Source organism: Odocoileus virginianus, chromosome 29, assembly GCF_023699985.2.
Source record: "Odocoileus virginianus isolate 20LAN1187 ecotype Illinois chromosome 29, Ovbor_1.2, whole genome shotgun sequence".
Lineage (NCBI taxonomy): Eukaryota > Metazoa > Chordata > Mammalia > Artiodactyla > Cervidae > Odocoileus > Odocoileus virginianus.
The window spans coordinates 36,730,824-36,736,516 of record NC_069702.1 but is presented as its reverse complement, the minus strand read 5'-3'; the positions used below and the strand labels follow the sequence as shown (position 1 = coordinate 36,736,516).

The window sequence follows — 5,693 nt, the reverse complement described above, 5'->3', positions numbered from 1 at the left end:
TGGAGGTGTTGAGAAAGGAAAAATTGTTCAAGGAACCTAAAGAAGATCAGTGTGACAAAGTATGGAGAAAACAGAGAATGGAATGGAATGGGACTTCAGAAGCAGGCAAGAGCTAGCTCTCAAATGGCTCTTTAAGTCATGTTACTGGTTCTCGTTAGTAACTGGTTTTAAGTAGTGATTGCCATGATTATATCTAGGCTTGAAAAGGTATCACCATATTTCTCTTTTAAAAATACTTGATAATTCCTTTTAGTCTATCCTACAGTAATTTTTCAAAACTATCTTCTGTATATCCCTACTGGTTAAGAAGAGTTTTGTCATGATTTCCTACTGGCAGTTTATTTACTGTAAAAATGCAGCTTTTCAAAATTTCTTTGAAGAAAAATTAATTGAACACGCATTTTCAAGTTGAAGGGGAGGAGAGTGTTAGATGCTTTACCTCCTGTGGAAACCTCCCTTCCACCACTTGTTGCTTCTTGTGTCAAAGTTAGCAGTTTCCCAGTTTTCCCAAACAGGCTGCAAAGAGGTCAGAAAAGGTGCTTCGGTCATGTTTGTAAACTGAATTACCAGGAACATAGTAGGTGTTAAATGCATTTAAATTAAACTAAAATATACCTAGTCCAATTAAAAATGTTAAAGACTATTTTATAAAAAAAAAAAAAGAAAAAATGTTAAAGACTATTTTCTTACACTTAATGCAGTGAACTATAACATTTCACACAGAGAAATGGAATTTTACCAAGAAGAATTGAGGCATTTGTTCTCTTTTTTATTGCCATAGTAACAATGTACTTCCCAGTGTGTCCTCATAACATTCACCAATTTTCCACCTTTCTGTCTTTAAAAATAGGAAGAAAACACACTGTCCATCTGGAAAGAAAAGAAAATAATGATGATAAAATTAAATATAATTTGAAATAACATATGCAATCATTTTTACTGGGTGCCACCATATTCAAAATAGTAAAAGATGTATTTTATAGTATAATATCATCAGTCTGAAAACTCATGGGAAAATTCATGACATCCCACATGTGTTTACCATTCAACATGATGATTTTGAGGTTTTATGATTATATTTCTGTAAGAAACCATGGTAACTTAGGTAATGGCTTTTTCTGACAATCTCACAAACCTCAGGTTATCTCTAGATGATGAGAATCTTTTATACTATCTTGCCTCACTAATTGTGTCAGAACAATATAGCTGTTGTTTTCTTCAAGACACTTCCACCTAAAAAATTACGTTAATTAATGTTAGCATGTTTTTTGTATCTAATGTGTTATGTGTCTGATTGAAAATCTAATTCTCATTTTAATAACATGCATAACAGCAGAAACAAGTAAATCTAGGATATGTAAGAGATTGATCTGGCACTATATTTAGCAAAGAGAAAAAAATACAAGTGTCCCTTGGAGTAGAAAAGGATAGGAATGAAAGTTTGTTAATTGTGTGTGTATGTATTTATATGTGTTCATACATGTATAGATGTCTATACATATGCATATAAATTAGGTTATTCTTGTATATATATACATAGAATGACAAACATACAAATTAATTGCATAAGCATAAGGGATTAAGCATAACCCTCATAAAACAATTATCCACTTTGCCCATAGGACAGATATTTTCCTATTTCAATGAAGGCAAAAAAAAGTAATTATTATGTTTGTTTATACATTATAATAAAAGGTAACTTCTCTCAATAACTGTCTCAGATTCATTGACTAACTGAAGTCAAAGCAAGGTTTAAGTATATAGCAGAAAGCCCAATGATTATGGAGCCAGGCATAGTGCATTTGGCCTCATGCAAGTTTCCTATCTGTTCCCGTATAAAGTATGGATAATGCTGATATGTGCTACCTTGTAGCATTTGTAGTTATGAGGGTGAATTGAAAAAGTGTTTATATGGAAGTCAGAGGATGCTATTCCTTTCAAAATTAAGATTAAGGAACAAAAGGATTGAGTTATTTGAGAATAAATCATAATCTCCAGTATCCCTGTGGTTTTGATGTGATATCATTTTTAATGTAAATGGAAAAGGAAGTTGTATGCCTGGTCCATGTCAGGTCTGAGATATGAACTCAATTATTTTAATTGCAATGAACAATGGTCTTTTCAAAATGCCACAGCTGACTGAAAATTATATTTGGAAAGGTATCCTCCTCAAGAACAATTTTAGGTACATTAAATTAACTTCTATCAGCAAAGATTTTTCCAAGGTAAATGGACATAGGGAGAATATGATGGGAAGTTGTATCAAGAAAATTCTGCATTACAAGGACAAAGTCTGGAGGGCAAATATGAATAGGAGTATCAATTATTGGGTTCAATCCCAGGGTCGGGAAGATCCCCTGGAAAATAAAACGGCAATCCACTAGGAATAATCCCATGGACAGAGAAGCCTAGTGGGTTACAATTCATGGGGTCACAAAAACTTGGACACAACTGAGTGACTGAACACACATAGTCCAAGAACTATACTAGTTTCATCAATGTTGCTCCTCAGTCACTAAGTGCTTATGTATTTAAATATTATATTGCATATAATTAATAAAATTATTGATATTATTAATATTGTCTATAGCAATAAAATTAGTGACAGTGTGTGTGTATATACATATATATTTATGTGTATATATCTGTTTGCTGATTGAGTTTTGATAAATATTCAGTTAAATCTTCCCAGTGTGTTGTTCTTTATTTATCAAATGACTAGATATCTGCCAAATTTTTGCACCAACCTGGAACCATTAAATATGTTTTTCCTTATCCTTGAAGATCCCTTAGAATAAGCAAAGGAATATATAAAATAATATGTTAATAGTAACATAAGAAAGCATGATATTCAGCTAATATTACTAGCACTAAAGAACTGTTCTGTCTATACATTTAAATTCCCTGTGTATTAACAGTAAGGTAATTGTGAAGGAAATGCACAGGTGCGCCCGCACATGCACATGGACACGCCCACGGGTAATGATTGACATTCTTACCATCATTTTCAAAAAGATTTTGAGCAGGACATTAGCCCAAAGATAATTTAAAAAAGAACAAATTCCAAAACCATTCGGGAGAGAAATTACCTATGGAGCTGGAGTTGATCTGATATATCCAGCAAAATTGGGTATAGCAACTTGAATAATGATCCGGAAGACCGACAGGGTGATTGATAGACTTCTATAAACCCAGGGGGCTCCTATAGGATTCCTTCGCTCTCTGTCTGGAGTTGCAGCAACTGGCATGGTTCCTTTAATCCGCAGCTGAAGTGTATCAGAATATATGATGAATTAACTTGGATTTTTCTTCCTCTTCTCACTGGCAGTTTTATAAAAATAGGAAAAACATATATTAGACATACACATTCAACAATTTTGTTGTATTTAATAATTATCCATTTCCTCAATGATTTGTTTACTTATTATCTATGACTCCTTGTCAGCTTAGTGAGTTTTATTTTGTTCTGCTAAATGAGCAGACACTTAAATAGTTGTTCATAGCATCTATTAGCCTGTTCTTTACACTTCTCTTTTTCATTCTTGCTTTGAGATTAAATAGTCCTTTTCTCTTACTAGCAACTTGGTTATTCAGAAGTCATGTGTGGCGTGGGTAGGGGAGCATACTGTGGACTGACTTTGGTGCTCTATGACTTAACAGTTGGATGACTTGGATCAACCTTGGCCAAGCTACCCTTGCTGCAGTTTCTTACTTGTGAAATGATAATAATAATAATAATAAAACCTCACAGGATTGAAATGAAGATAATACTGCAAGCAAATCCCCTAGAACACTGTAAGTACCCAGAAGGGCTAATTTCTTCTGTGTCCATTTTTTCATGAAGGGCTGTGTTCATATTTTCATGACCATGTTTTTATGTTATTTTTCATCTTCATAAGGAGTGGAAAAGAAAGCTTACATTTACACCCTATTTACACATGAAGAAACAGATATTTGCCCAAGTTCACTTAGCTAGAAAGACCTAGAAACAGTAATGTTTAGAGCATAATTTAGTAATCTAGCACTTATAATTTATAGAATTTTAAATTAATAAAAAGGGATAGATGATTTTGGTACTGACTACAATGGCCAAGCACTTAATTTCCATTTTTAAAAATATAATCCCCTCCCCTGCACAGTCTTAAAAGGTACATATTTAAGACTAAATTTAGACTCATGAAAGCTAATTAACTAGCCATTGTTCCCTCAGCTCACATGTGGTAAATTTCAGATTAAAATCCAGAAAATAATAACCTTAAAATCTATACTCTCTTTTATTGTGCCCACTTTCATGCTTGGAGAAACCTTTGGGAAAATTTATGTTAACCTTTTTTCAGAAGAAGTTTGGTTTAAGAAGCAACTTATACCAAGGCAAAGCCAAAAATTGTCTTCTCAAACTTGGTCTCATATATGTTCATTAGGTTTTTTTAAACCTTCATTTGACTTATTGTTTTAAACACATTTTCATATTTCAAATATTGTCCTTTGTCTCTATCAGTCTTCCATTATTTTTGAGTCTACATGTTCTTAGGTCATACTTTATATCAAGAGGAGACAATAGAATTTTAGCTTTCAGCTGACCTCTAGTGTGGTATTTGGTAACATGTTACTCAGAGTTTTCATCTCTTCAGATGGGTCTACATTGTGAAGAATGCAAGTGAATAATTTTAAAGTATCTGGGAAATATTAGGTGACAAAATGATCATAACTGCTTGTATCTAGCCTTGAGAGAACCACTTACAGTTACTTCAAGTATAGTATACAAAGAAATATAATGATTATCTTAAAGATGTATGTATATAATTTATCCATTTTTTATCAGAGAGTCTATATTTGTCAGGGAGTCTACGGTTTTAGTTGCCCTTGTAAAAGTACCCCAATTCTTTCCTTCTGTTTTTTTTTTTTTAATTTCCCAAAATTCTCCACCTTTTCAGATCATCTACTCTTTAGCCTGATTGCCTTAGGAATCCTTTAGCTCTTCAAAATAATAGCCAAGAAGTTTTAAATATGGCCTTCTTCTCAGACAAATGAAATACAGTTGTCATAATTACTCACTTCTGACAAGATGACATATTTTGCCATCATAATAGAACTGAGAATTCTTAGTTCTGTCAATATAAAAGGAGTGCTAAAATGTCCATTGTTTATACCAGGCCTGAAATGAATGAAACTGAACACATTAACAAGCTTATAATTGATTTTAGGATCAATGTCTTCCTTGATAATCTCTCTTTCTTTATGATACTACCTTGTAAAAATATACCCAGCCATGAGTAGAAAGCAAGTTTTGTCTGAATAGTCTGTCACTGAGGTCAGAAGCTATCACTATTGCTTTGTATATGTACCAACTCAAGACTTACACACCATCCCTACTATAAATGCAACTCTTGCAAGCATTTTTATTCCCTTCTCCCTTTCAGTCTCCTGGTGTATAATTGATCCTTCCATAAACTCTACTAGATAAAGTATCTCACTCAATATGGCTTTTAAAACTAATGATAAAATATAAACCAACATGCTGAGAACTCAGTTAATACTGTCTTTTCCTCTGCCTTCTATAATGTTTAATACAATAACTATTTCAGTAGCACATGTCCAATCCCCACCCCACCCCACACACAGAGTGAAAGCAAGAATTAAGACTAAGTATTGTTCCTCTAGAATGAGTCTTGCTCAGGATATGAGTTCAGTAC

General features: G+C 33.1%; 1 long non-coding RNA gene across 2 annotated transcripts; it reads right to left on the bottom strand.

The window, feature by feature from the left end:
- Positions 1-402: 402 nt before the first annotated feature.
- LOC110150742 (uncharacterized) lies at positions 403-5,010 on the bottom strand. 2 transcript variants are annotated; one of them, XR_002317849.2, is made up of 4 exons: positions 4,927-5,010; positions 3,090-3,321; positions 740-870; positions 403-516 (listed from the first exon to the last, which is right to left on the bottom strand). It is a non-coding gene; the product is annotated as an uncharacterized lncRNA (long non-coding RNA). The 2 variants fall into 2 exon arrangements; XR_002317850.2 differs by lacking the exon at positions 4,927-5,010 and adding an exon at positions 3,576-3,624.
- Positions 5,011-5,693: the final 683 nt, after the last annotated feature.